The sequence below is a fragment of the Bemisia tabaci genome, chromosome 2 (assembly GCF_918797505.1).
Source record: "Bemisia tabaci chromosome 2, PGI_BMITA_v3".
NCBI lineage: Eukaryota > Metazoa > Arthropoda > Insecta > Hemiptera > Aleyrodidae > Bemisia > Bemisia tabaci.
The window spans coordinates 22,732,621-22,748,021 of NC_092794.1; the positions used below are offsets into that span (position 1 = coordinate 22,732,621).

The 15,401-nt window shown below is 39.7% G+C and overlaps 2 long non-coding RNA genes across 2 annotated transcripts; one reads left to right on the plus strand and one right to left on the minus strand.

The window, feature by feature from the left end:
- Positions 1-826: 826 nt before the first annotated feature.
- LOC140224027 (uncharacterized) lies at positions 827-11,720 on the plus strand. Its single transcript, XR_011899270.1, has 3 exons — positions 827-992; positions 2,382-2,418; positions 11,684-11,720. It is a non-coding gene; the product is annotated as an uncharacterized lncRNA (long non-coding RNA).
- Positions 5,642-14,767, minus strand: LOC109043538 (uncharacterized). Its single transcript, XR_011899269.1, has 4 exons — positions 14,257-14,767; positions 9,004-9,048; positions 8,060-8,169; positions 5,642-5,931 (listed from the first exon to the last, which is right to left on the minus strand). It is a non-coding gene; the product is annotated as an uncharacterized lncRNA (long non-coding RNA).
- Positions 14,768-15,401: the final 634 nt, after the last annotated feature.

Here is a 15,401-nt window from a genome sequence, read left to right on the forward strand (position 1 = left end):
GGACGAAAGTAGATGTTTAAGAAATAATGTGCCAACAATCATGGCGCTTTTCCATGTTTCTCAGTGATACATTTTTATTTTTTATTTTCTTAAAGCGAATTTAATATAGTCTATACTGCAATTTTCTTTTAAATGGTTGTCGAAACCTTAGTCTTCAATGAACGTGTTTTAAAGTTCAAACCATGAACTTGGGAGCCAGTATTGTAGGTTTTCGCTTTTGTAACTTCGCTTTGTGTACTAAGGCCCCACGCCGTAAAGCCATTGAAGTGTAAAGTAAACACACAATTTTAGTGCTTTTAAGTTGAACAATGAACGTTCGTTGATGCGACTTTTGACCTGCATCCACGATACTGGTGTAACGTTAATTAAGCAAGTCATGTTCATCAAGTATTCAAAAACAATGCAAATGTTAATTTTGTTTAATTTTCAGCCCAAAAAATAATGGGAAAAAAATTGGAACATATAAGTTATCTGGAAGTTAACATATTGGAACAATGGATGTTCTTCCAACACACTATGATGGGTTTTTTCCTTTTTTCGTTTTTTGAACATCCACAGAATGATTTTCTTCTACTTGTATGTATTTCTGGTTTCAAGTCCCTTTTTTAATTACTTAGCCTTAGCATGATTTTATTTTCACTATTTTTCTCCTCTTTTTTTGTACCATCTATCATTGTAAACACCTTATTTGAGCAGAATTTAAGTTGAGCACAATTTTAGTATGATTCATTTCCTGGTGAATCTGTACAATTACTTAGCCTTAGCATGATATTATTTTCACTATTGTACCATCTATCATTGTAAACACCTTATTTGAGCAGAATTTAAGTTGAGCACAATTTTAGTATGATTCATTTCCTGGTATCTGTACATCTGTACAAATTGGCCACCTTTTGGTGGCCAATTTTTTAGTGCGCAGTGCGGTTTCAGTGATGGTGTCGCGTTGTGAGTGCTTTCAGCTTGGCGTCGGGCAATTGGATAACTCTCATCTGGTACGTATATCTAGTGGTTCTTCCTTTCTTGTTATTAAATTTCATCCAATGTCACTCTGCAAGCCGAATGGGTCAGTTGCACTAGATACAAGCCTCAAAAGACGTCTCAATAGATTTAAAATTTCAAAAATATTCCGGGGAAGGCTTGCCGGACCCTCCTCTGTACCGGGGGGTTATTACATGCCCCTCCCCCCCAACCCCAGTGGTAGAGAGGCTAGAGCTAGACCTCCCGTGCCAAAATTCCCTAACCACGCCTATGTCATCACACACTGGGAAAAAAACACACTGGATCTAGAGTCCAGGCTCTTGAAAACATTGACAAGAAAAAATACTCTTGATTCGATCGGATTTTTGCTTGAATCAAAACGAACCCGCTTAAATTAAGAGGCATGGTTCTTGATTTAAGCAGCTAGATTCTGATCGAATCAAGAGTACTTTTTCTTGTCGATGTTTTTAAGAGTCTGGACTCTAGATCCAGTGTGTTTTTTTTCCCTCAGTGCAGGGAAACATGCCCCTGTTAATAACTAACTAACAAGTCTCTCTCATAGCGTTTCTGTGCGCTCTGAGACACCCAACCGCCACTTGATTGCGATCTAGCCAGAACTCCTCCGGCTGATCGCATCTCTTCATTTCCTGCCCCATTAACTCAATCCACGATTTGGCAGGCCGTCCTCTACGTTTTCTACCAGGGAGAACCGGGGACCCCTGTTAATAATTTCTCTAAAAAAACAGCCCATTTGCACAAGGGTCTGTTCCTAACTTCAGCTAAAGCAAACAGAAGACTTAATTTTTTGTATAAAATGGCTCAAAAATCACTATGACCGCATCGGGTAAGTCTGAAACACACTCCTATCTTCACAGTCTATGCGTAAGAAATATTTGTCTTTTTAAAGCTGCCCGCTTCAAAAACGATACTACGATACTATTGGAGGAGACGGGATTTTATCGACCGCCGTGTTCATATTTACATTTTCCTTGCGTCGATTAAGTCTATGGTTCTTCCTCCCAATTTGCGCGCAGAAGCGTCACTCATTTTGAATGTTGTGTAGCATCCTAGTCGCAAGAGTTAGATGGAACGACTCCTCCCACGAAATAGTCATCTGTGTAGTATCGTTTTAGAAGCGGGAAGCTGCAGATTGTGAAGTTGAGAATGTGTTTCAGGCTCTCTCGATGAGTCAGCGTGATTTTTGCTCCATTCTCTGTGAGAAACAACTCTCCTTAATGCCCTGGCTAAAGTTCGCAACAGGATCATTCTGCGACACTCACCCTAAAGCCAGTCGGCGTGCCCCAATTTTTTCGGAAACTTTTAGGAAAAATAAACCATTGAAAGAAACTGTCCTCTTATTAGTTATTAGTTCATAATTATTAATCCTTCCTTTTTGTTTGCAGCTCGCCTGGTGAAGGCCCACTACCTCCTTCATACTTGGTAAGTTACTTTTCAAAGCTCATATCTTCTTCCTTCCATCTAAAAGCGTATTTTTTGTTAAATTGCCAATATTTCTTACAAACTGTGTTTTGATTCGCACTGATTTCTGTTGTTTTTTTTTTTTTTTGTCGATCGGGAGGCTCATTAATAGCTAAATTATCGGAGGATGTGCTTCTCGTTAGTTCTCTTTGGGGGGGGGGGGGGGATGAAAAATGACGCTGCTGTCAGATTTTCAGGCGGCAAGTGCCCCCCTCCCCCCCAAGCAAATTAACTAGTAGCACATCCTCCGACAACCTAGCTATAAACGAAGTGGCAGTGCTACGAATTTTCACCCGTGGACGGCGTTGTTGCGACTTTTCGAAGAGGAATTATCAATTTTTGTAAATTGGTCCAAATTGAACTTTTATCGTGAATATCTCGACAACGAAAAGTTGGATTGATCTCCGGGTTGCGCGAGCATTCTCGTTTTTCATAATTTTTCCAACAATGCATCAGAAGGGGGGGGGGGGGGGGGGGGGTTTGCCATTCGACAATTTCGAGTTGCTTTGCTTCACGCAGGAAGGGCCCCGCGGCCCAAATGAGCCACTTCTAAAAAAAAATCAGTCCCTTTCCATAATGAGTAATGGTCCAAACCGGTACCGCTTCTACCTTCTTCAAAAGATATAGTCACCTTTAAGTTACTTTAGGCCCGACCTATGTATAAAATTTCCAGTGGTTGATTAATAACGCAAAAGAACACACAATTTTTACCTCAATTACGCCGAAAATTTGTCGGTACTTGTCCGAACATTACGGTGATTATCCTAATGTATTTTCTCATTGTCTTACATACATTCCTGGAAAAATCACGCTTTTTCCGCTATACCGAGATGGAAAGCACGAAATTTGTATCCATCGGCGAAATCCGTTGCGGAAATATCACGCATTGCTCGTGAAATTGAGACGAATCTCGCGTAATTTCTCACACGCGGAAACTGAGCGAGCAACTATTCGAACTCTGGAGTTGGTGTGTGGTATCACGCAGGATTGAAGGAAATTTATTGCTTTTCGCCTATCTTAAGTTAGTGATGTTTATGAATTAGCTCGCATTGATGTAAAAATCGCGTATCTTAACCAATATTGATGTGAAAAATGTGTGTTTTTTTCGTTGTAAATCAATTGCTGGAAAATTTGAGAACTGGTGATGCTGACATAAAAATAAAAAACGCATAGTTTTTAGGAATTTAACAGGCTGGATCAATGCGCATTTGCCTCGATATTGCGACGATTATCGCGTACTTTCTCTTAGCCTTAAAAAAATTGCTAGAAAGATCATAAATTTTTCGTTATACCGAGATAGAAAACACGTAATTTCTTTCCATTGGTGGAATCCGCTGGAAATATCGCGTATTTCTTGCGATATTGAGATAAAATTTGCGCTATCTCGCGCTTTGTACACGCAGAAACCAAGCAAGCAACTATTCGAACGCCGGAGTACGTTTGTGGTATCACGCGAAATTGAAGGAGAATCATAACTTCTCATCTATCTCAAGTTACTAACTTTGCTGAATTTTATGCTCTCATTGCCATGAAAATGCTATATTTTCCGCGATATAGAGTAGAAAATTGTGTGTTCCCAGTCAACCGAAAGTAAACTTGTTTATGTGCCGTTTTAAAGGTGAAAAACGCGTAATTATGAATAATTTTACGAAACCGCCGGAAAAATTGAGTATTCACTGTGATATTGTACTCATTATGGCGTAATTTCTCATATCCTAAAAATCTCGAGTAATTCCGCATTTGACGAGAAACGGAGATGAAACGCGCGTATAATGTCATATGCTCTAATGAAACCGTCGAAAATATTGCGTGTTTCTCGCGATTTTGAGATGAATTCGCGTGATTTCTCCCTTCTTCACACGTGGTAACGTAGCGACCAACTATTCGAACTCCGGAGTAGGTATGTGGTATTACGCAAAATTGAAGGAAAATCATAGCTTTTTAACTATTCATGTTACGGACGTTTATGAATGTAATGCTCGCATGATGCGAGCAACTATTCGAACTCCGGAGTAGGTATGTGTTATCACGTAAAAATGGAGTAAAACCATAGATTTTTAACTATTCAAGTTACGCACGTTTATGAATGTAATGCTCGCATGGATATTAAAATCGCGTATTTTTCGCGATATTGAGATTAAATTTTTCCGACCGGATTACGTCTCTCTTGACTGTAAAAATCACAGAGATATCTTAATCTCTATAAAAAAAAATTCGCGTGTCATCCGTGATATTGATATGTAAATTTTTTAATGTTTGTCATCTTGATCAAGCTGTGGAATATTTGCAATTTTTCGCGATGTTGAGGCGAATTACAGGTAATTTTCCATGATTTTAGAAAACCGCCGAAAGAATTGCGTATTACTCAGCTGAGATATTACAGTAATTATTGCGTAATTCCTCATTTAAAAAAAAAAAAAAATCGCGCATTTCTTACTGTACTGGGCTGAAAGGCGCGTAATTTCTTTTGATTTAACGAGTCCGTCAAAAATATTATTTCTCGCGATTTTGAGGTGAAATCGCATAATTTTGCTCTTCATCATACAACGATGCAAGCATTTCTTCCAACTCCGGAGTAGGTATGTGGTATCACGCGAAATTGAAGGAAAATCGTAGCTTTTCAACTTTTCAAGTTACTACTAACGTTACGACTGTAATGCTTGCATAGATATGAACATCGCGTATTTTCCGCGATATTGAGATGACATTTTTTTTTGACCAGATTACTTCTTTCGTATCTTTGGTTGTAAATATCCCATCGGGATCAGAGGATAACAAATGTAATGGATAACTTTTGGAGGGAACCTGAGTTCATTCTAATGTTACTTTGATTACCATCGATGGAGGCCGCAGAGACATTTGAGGCCCTATATGTAACAATGGAGGCTGTGAAAAATTACCTTTTCGAAACACGCTTAAAAACTGTTTTGTTCACACAAAAATGTAATATGTTTGGCTCTAGCATAATGTACAGATCTCGAAGATCACGTATCATCTCAAGTATTTTCTCAAAATTTTCTCGACGCCAAAACAGTTTTTTGAATGTGTTTCGTAAAGGTAATTTTTCACATCCGCCATTGTTACATATAAGTCCTCATTTGTTGAGCTCCTTGACTATTACCTTACTAAGTCTATGCCCCAATCCCATTGAAGAGTAGGTGGATCAAGGTAAAAGAGCAGAAAGTAAAAGACATGAATTGTTTGTTTTTCTTCTTTTTAGTAAAAACACTTTATCAAAATGATGAGATACATGAGAACGTGCGCAACGGGAGAGATTTTATGAAATAATGTAGCCAGAGAACGCCACTCATTGGAGCTCGGTTTTAGGAAAGTTTGGTCCGCGGAAAGTGGATAAGGTTGTGGCTTTCCTTTCTTCCCGATCAGGGTTTCGTTTGAGATCATCGATGGCATCCCTGTTGCACCGCCACTGGGCGTTCTAATGCCTCCAAACTTACTCCTCTTGTCAGAATTCAACTGAAACGTTTACAAAATGGAAACAGTATTGCGCTAAAATGTTTATAAAGTTCTCATAGACAAATCATAGTCATTAAAAAAAAAAAAAAAAAAAAAAAAAAAAAACCCTTTCTAAAGGAAGGTACTTGTACTTCGCTCCAGCCTCTTGGCGTGGTCGAACAATGTCTTTGGGTCGAACTGACGTGCAATACATCGCATTAATTACCCAATTTTTTTTTGTTGGAAAATTGTAACTTTAGGCAAAAAAAGGTTAGCTAACTGGCCTTTACGCCAAAGTCTTTTGACTTCTTCTTAAAGCCATAAAGACATTAGTCACTCGGGTAGATAGGAATGTGCTCCAAATGATGGATCGTACTCTGCAATGAATCGATCGATCTGCCATTTAAACCTATGGAAAAGGATCGATTATCAGGGTCTGCCTTAACTATCGATTCTTTACCGTAACATCAAATGGGGGAATATCGATTGTCGACGAAGCACGACTCATCGCTGATGAGCGCCCAGCCGCAGTCTCTCCTTGAAAACTCCATCCTCGACGGAGTATGACATTTAATACGAGCAGTCTGCAGGCAGGAATGCCTTTTTGTTCATACTTTGTTGCATCTAAGTTCAGAACTCGACCAACATCATCTTTTTCCAATGGACCGCTTTGAAGTGGGTTAATCGCATTTCTCACATCTAATGGAGATGTTACATGTGTGAGGAATTTGCGATTAGACTGTTCTTTCTATGAAAAAGTTCGCGAGAAACAAGATGGTGCCACTGGTTTTCTCTGAAATCAACTCCCAAGCTCAAAAAAGCTCTCAAGTTGAGGCCAAATTGGAGGGGATATCCCACCCTACCCTGAGAGTCCACATCTACATCAAGACAAACTCTCCATGCAAAGATAGGGAGCAAACACAATAGCAGTATTGGAGTCCCCAAATGAAGTGGCAGCCCTGTCAATGTATTTGCTCCCTATCTTTGCATGGAGAGTTTGTCTTGATGTGGAGGTGGACTCTCAGGATAGCGTGGGATATCCCCTTCATTTTGGCCTCAACTTGAGAGCTTATTTTGAACTTGGAAGTTGATTTCAGAGAAAACCAGTGGCACCATCGTGTTTCTCGCGAACTTTTACATTAGAAGCAACAGTCAAATCGTAAATTCCTCACACATGCAACATCTCCATTATTTTTCTTCGAAGTTTTCAGGCACTTAAGGTGAAATGGCAAAGAAAATTATCTGAAACAATGGAAGGAAAAGCTCAAAATTTTATCAGGAAATTTATGTTTTATCAAAGGAAATTTAGCAACACCTTAAAGTTCATACGACGTTTTTCTACAGCACGGCAAAATGGGTCAGTTGCGCTGGTTTCAGAATGGTGTTCTGATGCTTGATTCTTGTGGATCAGTTAAAAATAATCAGATCTGCCTGAACAGCAACTTCCTACGTTCAGTATTAAACGGGATATCGCGCATTGAAAAACTCGGTTTATGACGTCATCCACTGCGGTAGTATATACGATGGTTTCCTCCACTTCGGTTTCATCAAGCAGTGAAACACACATTCGCACTTGTCAGCAGGCTGATTGTTGAAATCGACAGACAAAAGTATAGACAGAGAAGACATAGGGAGTATGGAGCGATACTATCGGTTGAAATGGGTGATTCTTTTGGACTAAGGAAGAAAATGATGGACTAACTAAGGGGTCTCTCGTGGGTTGCCGTTTGCCAGTCTATTTCCTACTTCCTATGTCCACTTTAACCACCTGCTTTCAACGCAATGGGATCGCTTTATTTTCAGCGAGTTATCTTTGTCCATAGCTAAGTCTATCAATTTCAGCAATCAGCCCGATACACATCGTTCATTTTATTTTCATTCGATAATGACGTTAGACCATGTTCTGTCGCAGTCTAAAACGCGAAAACTTATCTGGCATTGACTCTAAGTCAATTGACGTTACCCATCTTTTTTGCGCCCCATACCTGCCGGTTTGTAGCCGAGATCCAAACGGGGTAAGTTGCGGCCCTAAACTAGGAGGCACGCACTCAAAAAAGTCAGGAAACGCCAATTGACCTACCCCCGTCTTGTGTACCCGACGCAAACTGTTTATCCGTGTTTGTTAAGTGACTATGTGATTCCTACGGACCTGCTGTAAGCGAGGATGTCCGGAAGCCAAATCTCATGTTGCAGGATGTTGATCCGAGAAATTCCGTTGTAGTCACTTGTATTCCACTTCAGCTTCTCGTCTTGCCAACTCTGTAAAAGAGCCAAACATTTGTGAAACTTCCCCAACCCTATTTAAACTGTGAAAAAATTATTTCAGTGATCGTACTACCTAAGTGGTTGCTCCTAGTTTATGGGTGCAATATCGATGTGTGTCACAATGAAAATTTACCAATTACTGCCGATGAAAATTTGGAGCCTGCTAACTTGAAGTCTCGGCTGCTTTCAGATAATAATTCATTAAATCGATACAAAAAACCCGGATCAGCCTCATTACATCAGACGTTCACTGGAAAACAATTTTCTTGGGATATTATTTTGACTTAAAGCGTCGTTTCTTGTCGAGAAAATGTGGTGGTTTTTCTTTCTGTGAAATCCGTGCGAACGTAAGTCAGTTCCCTTTTAGTCAAAAAACGTTGTTTTGCTATCGTTTCTTTAACTTAAGCTTAACGATAACAAAACGACGCGTTTTAACGCAACGAAACTGACTTTTGGTTAATTATGCACGAATTTCACTGGAAAAAACCAAATTTTGTTGACGAGAAACAACGCCCTAAGTCAAAATAATATCTCAATTAATTTTTTTAGTGCCGTCTAATTTCCTCTCATCTTTTATTTTTCCAACGAAACAGCAATCAACATTCTGCCTTGAAATTTCCCTAGTGTATTTTTACGATCCAGTGAAAATTTACAAAATAAAAATCATTTGGGTTTCTTTTTAAAAATAAAACTTGAGAGGCTGCGTGAAATTCAGTCGGACTGATTATCAAAATCCATGAAGAATAAAAATATGTCTCCCATAGGGACGACGACGACGAAGGTCTATGCGCGCAAGAGAGAGAAAAATGAAGAATATAATAGACTTACCATTGGAAGCCAGCAATTAAGCGCCATTTCCGATTTGCTATAATCCTGAAATTCACAATATCAGAATCAGATAATATGACATACAAAGACTACATATACAGGGGCGATAGAATCTAAAAAGTTGTTTCCCCTTTGACTTACGCTCAATATTGTTTCGTTCTAATTTAAACTTAGGTCGCTGATAGTGTAATTTTTTGAGCTATACACAACCTTGCGCATCAAACTGAAATTCTTCAAGAAAAAAAGCAACGTTGCGCAATAAATTTAGCTGTGTAACACGGAGAAAAAATAATTATTGCTCTTACAGTGCTTTTAGTAGACTGTAGCGGTCCATAGCACCGTGAGGAGCGAAAGTGTTTGAAACGCAACTTAGAGTAGAGGTTCAGGAGCCAAGTGGCGCATGAGGCTCGATTTTTTGGGGCCATTCAAGATTTGTTAGGGGTCAGATTGACTTCTTGCCCATATGGACGTATTTCTATCTTACAAAACTAAGCGCTATAGGGGGAGGAAGGTAGAGGGGGGCTTGGATTGGCGGCCGTCCTATACTCGCAATGCTTTTCCATGGCACTTAGTTCCGTTTGACAGAACGCGCTATCCAGCATTCTAAATTCCTCAAAAGGAACTCAAACTGGCGCTTAGTATCCTTTTGACAGAAATACGTCAATATAACACTGAGCGTTTAATGAAAAGTTAGTCGCAAGGTGTTTTGGTTACAGAACTAGTTGCTGTAACTTAAGGGAATTTGGAAAAATTACCCATCAGAAAAAGTAGGATTTTTTCCTTTGGGGGAGGGTCAACTTTAGGGGCCATGACCGATTTCCTAGGCGCAATTGGCGCGTTGCCGCTTGTGAGTTTCGAACATTGGAGCGATTCGATATTTGACTGATCGATAGATAAAGTTTGCATGTAGGAAATTTTCCCCAAAATTCTCGAATTTCACACTACGCTGAAGTACGCGTACGTTAGGTATATTATACAGAAGATTTGACAGAGAAGCGGCAATTTCGTTTCACAGAGCAATATTTGGAGAAGTGAAAGAAAACGAAGTGAATTCGGAGATAGCTGGTATTTGCTTTCGCAGAGCGATTGCTGTAATTAGCCATTAAGGTTTAAATCAAAGTACCGCTGTATATGTATCCTCTTCAAATTTTAGCTGGAAAGCTAGTCCCGCAACATATCGACGGTGAAACTACCAAATCACGTATCTCGTTTGCGGTGTTTAAAAATCTACGCTCGCATTTTATTTTTTTGAAGTAGACCAAATCAATATTATTCCTTGAAATTTTCACAGAATTTTCTCCGCACGATGAGGAAAAATCACAACATTTTTCAAGACTGGACGTTAAGTAGTTTTTCATTTAAAAAATAAAGTATGACAGGAAGTCTACGACGTCGCAAACCGAGATACGTGGTTTGGTAGTTTCACCGTCGATATAATGTTGGGACTGCAACTCCTTGGCAAGGTATTATATCATGTGCACTTGACACTTCCTAAATGGAGCACAAAACATCCAAATGACGTCATTTTCACATTCTGCCTTATCTAATGTTAATCATGAAGACTTAGATCTTCTTGATAAGTCCATATCCTAACTTCCCGTTGTGTAAATAATTTTTATGTAAAGTTCTGAAGAGAAAAAAATCTGCAACAGAGTGCTTTCGTTTGCAATGGGCCTGTAGCAAACTTCAGAGGAGGGTATAAAGAAGGGTTAATGCTGAACGTAAGTGGCTCAGAAATCACGACAAGCGCATCGGGAAAGTCCAAAATGTACTTCTAACTTCAAAAGCTGCGTAAGAAAAATGCTTTATTTAGGTTTCCCGCTTCATATACGGCACTACGGCACAGGTGAACATCTCGTAAGAGGAGTTGTTCCATCCAACCCTTGCGCACTAGAATGCTACGCAATAATCAACATGGCAGACGCCAACCCGCCAAAAATCACGCGAGGAGGCGGTTTTTATCAACCAGCGACGTGTTTATATTTATGTAAATTTTCCTTGCGTTGATAAAGACCATGGTTCTTCCGCACGATCTGCACGCAGAAGCATCAGCCATGTTGAATACTGTGTAGCAATGTAGCATCCTAGTGCGCTAGGGTTCACTGGAAAATAAAACACACACATTGGATCTAGAGTCCAGACTCTTAAAAAACATCGACAAGAAAAAATACTCTTGATTCAATCGGATTTTTGCTTAAATCAAGAACCAAGCCTCTTAATTTGAGCGGATTTCCTTTTGATTTAAGTAAAAATCTGATTGAATCAAGAGTATTTTTTCTTGTCAATGTTTTCAAGAGTCTGGACTCTAGATCCAATGTGCTTTTTTTCCAGTGAATTGCATGGAACGACTCCTCTCACATAATGTTTACCTGTGCCGTAGTATCGGTTTTGGAGCGGAGAGCTTAAAGAGACCCATAGTTCTCTCGTAGATTTTGAAGTTGAGAGTGAATATTCCAGGCTTTCCCGATGCGCTTCGCGTGATTCTTGGATCATTCTCCTTAAGAGACAACTCTTCTTTATGCTCTAGCTGGAGTTTGCAAGAAGATCATTCTGCGAAACTCGCCCTAACGCCAGTCGTTATGCTCCTTTTACCGGAAACTTTTATTAAACATTAATCATTAATAGAAACTGTCCTCTCATTAGTTCATCAATTAATCCTTCCTTTTATTTTTGTTTTCAGCTCGCGTGGCGAAGACCCAGCACCTTCTTCGAAATCGGTAAGTTAACTTTTCAAACTCATATCTTCTTTAAGCCAAAATACACGAGACGAGACGGGATTTTATCAACCGACTTGTTTATGTTTACATTTTATTTGCGTAGACAAAGACTAAAGTGCTGTCACGGGCACTGCATTACCTGTAGCTTGAATTTTCTTAAACTTCTACCTTTTTCATCCGAATTCAATCTAGTCATTAGGGATTGCTGGATTTCGTCCACTCTTCGTCTTTTGGTCTCTATCATCCAGCCATCACCTCTAAAATTAATGACTAGACTTGCCACTGAAAGCTCCACTGATTATAGCCAGCCAATAGCGTATAAACTTGCTGTCTCGCCATTCGTGGCGTCTTCAAGTTTATAAAAGCGTGTGCTGCGCACTGCTGCCCCTTTCTCATGGTCCATTCCATCCGCGACCCGCATTTACATACGTAGCGCCTTCAAGCCCTTCTGGCGTATCTAGTAATAAGTGTGACTCTCTTCTTGTAAAAATGTAACTTTTCCAAATTCATTCAATAGGTAAACTTTTCTGCCCTTCTATTCTCCTGTTCAATTTCTGCTCTCCCACAGTCCTCCCTATTTCTAGAGCGCATACTTAGGATCATTTAGACGTTTTCAGTCCGTCTAAAACTCAACCAATCCGTCAAACGTGACATGGTATCTCGACCGATCCAAAGTGCGTGATAGGTGCCTCCTCACGCTTTTCGCCCCGAAGCGTCAGCCATGTTGAATTAGAGTCCCTTTATACTGAGAGTAAAGACACGTGATTGGTTCCCGTATTTTAGACCTTCACAGTGTCACAAACGGGAATAAAGATTACATTTTCACCAATTTCAAATAAGATAAACTGGAATGGACTGGGGAATGGGGGAGGGGGGGGGGGTACGGCAAGAAACAAATGGAATGAGAGAAGGAACGGAGAAAGAATTTCGGGAATGGGTTGACCAAAGATCACAAAAAACGTCCGATTTGTATGATCTGTATTCCTGTCTGTGACATCTATAAGCCGCGTTGTAGGATGGGAAAGGGTTTTATGGAACGACTTCTCTCACGGAATGTTCAGTGTTCACCTGTGCCGTAGTATCGTTTTTGAAGCGGGTAGCTTAAAAAGCGCACGATTGTGAAGGGAGGAGTGTATTTCAAAATAATTGATTTGGGTAGAAAGGAAAAAAAATGGAAGAAGACAAAGTGTCCTGTACGAAACACCTCTGTTATGTTCGTGGTTCCTCCGCTAACATATATCCTGTAGCATGCATCAAGTTGTAGAGCGGTCAGGGTTGTAGCATGCAAAATTGCAAAGTATGTGTTGAAGAGAAAGCTTACTTCGTTGGCTCGGGGAAGCCTAAGTTCTGAGTTTTTTCCACTTTTCCTGCGGACGAGTCTGTTGGTTCTTGCAACTGTGAAGTTCGGAAACGCTACGAATGGTTTCCTCCTATAGTCAACTATAATAATACAGTAAAGGATGAGTTCAGAATGTCAGATCAACATGAGATTTTTCACACCACTGAGCAAAAAGAACTTGTTCTTAGAATTTTCGATCGGAAGATGGACTCGTATCAGATACTTTTTTTTCTTGTCCCCTCATCATCATCATGTTTCCCCCCTCTGCTTTGTTTTTTGGATCATCAATGTCTAAACGAGAAGAAAAATGAGAAGATAATTTTCCTTTTCGTGTCTAGAACTGTATTACAGCTAGGGGCAAAAAATAACTTTCATATCTCTGCAGTGGGGGAGGGAAGTATTTATTTCACTTTTTTACTGAGTAATTCCTCACAATGACACGTCTGTTGAGTTAACCAAAGTGCCAAGAGCGGAAAAATGTGATAAAATGGTCCGTTCAGTTCTCTTTCCCGTTTCATTAGTTGAAGAATAAAAAACTAAATTTCCCCTATAAAAAATCCAACCCTTCGATTTTCTTGAATACTGATCATAGGGGAGGAACAATATTTAAAATTAAAAAACCCTATCTCGCAATAGTTGCAAATCGTAAATCAAGCAAAACTAAAAGTGTTGTAATTTGAATTGAATAAGGGTCCAGCGGTTTACTCTGACCTACCCTGTTTTTAAGCCCCTCTCCCTTCCTCCATTCGCCTAACAAGTCGCACAACTTCTAAATCGAATAGAATATGATTTTGATATTTAATAAAGAACTGAATTGAAGGCAATCCACCCTTGGGGTGTCATTTCGGTGGGAAAAACTCAAAGATAAATGTCTCTTTAAACAAGATCTTTGAGACCCAAAAAAATTGCAGACACTAGTGGAATTGTGCCTAACAGAGACAAGCAGTAAGCTTTTTATGACAGATCATCAGGATCTTTTCTTAGACTGATAGGCATCGAATTGATAATGGATCTTGGAGATCCTTTTGAGTATAAGATACCTGTCTCCTACCAAGTGTTGGGAGTACTAAACGGAGTTGGGATTGAAAATTTTTCCTACAAGACGAGCTAACAAAACTAATTTGAATCCGACTACATATGTTTTTTTGTATGTCTTAAAAAATTAAAAAGGAGAGAATCTTAGATGCATGCACAAACCTGTGGTTGAAAGTTGTTGCCCCAGCATAAAATATTTGGAGCCCTTGAGAGAGGACGAGAATTTCAGGAGCGCCAAAAAAATGATCAAAACCATACCTAGATCCAAAAAACGTTTAGCAATCATATTGGAACGGATGAAGTAACTCCAAGCACACACTGAAATTTAACCAAAAGACCGGTGTAGCACGCTCTTGTAAATTTTATCCCATCGTTTAAGGGGTAACATAAATAATTCAGATCATAGGTATCACGCAGGTTGCATTTTGTTTGAATGTGTACGAGGCACGTTAAGTTAAATTAAGTTACATTAAGTTGAGGAAGTTACATTAGGTTAAGTAAGTTAAATGGAGGCGAGCGGCGCCATGGCGGGACGCGACGGTCAAACCGATGCGGTATCGGGAACTCAGTTTTGATTTACCGGTTTCGGGATGTAACATCTAAATCGACGAATATTCTTATCAGCGCGAACCGCAGGCGTCGCGGGGAAGGGTGACGGGCTAGGCGCTCGATAATCCCTCAATGGAGTCATCTTCCCAGTGTGACGCGCCTTCAATTCGGCTAGTGGCAAATATGCCTACACTCGTGTTACGCCTGCCATGGATGAATTGGACTGCACTCTGCAAGGAACTTAAATTCTGGTTCTTCTGAAAGAACACTTATGTGTATAGGGAAACTGATGGCACATACGTTGTTTTTATACCGGGCTACAATTTATAGTTCCAAATTGCAAAATGTAGTCCAATTCATATATCGACACCTGCATGGGCATACGAAACTAGGGGAGCGAGAAAGTAAAAATGTATTTATCTGATTGCAACTTCTCATATTTTATTTTATTTCGAGGTTTTTTAAGATAACTAAACACAGTTTTCCTGAAGAGTTTTCGGGGAGGAGGGGAGTTTTTCGGGGAATTTTCGGGAATGATCTCAAATAAGATCACGAAAAATCTCGACGCGATATTTTCGTCCGTTCTATTTTCTTTTTATTAAACCCAAATAAATTTTAAGCAGTTCCAATCTCTAAATCGTTGCAATTGATATACATTTTTTCCCTTTAATTATCGTAAAAACTAGAGCAGAGGGTCAAGAATGCTGATGCGGAGTCCTATTCTGCCGTGCTAAGGAAAAAGTCGTACAAACTTTCAG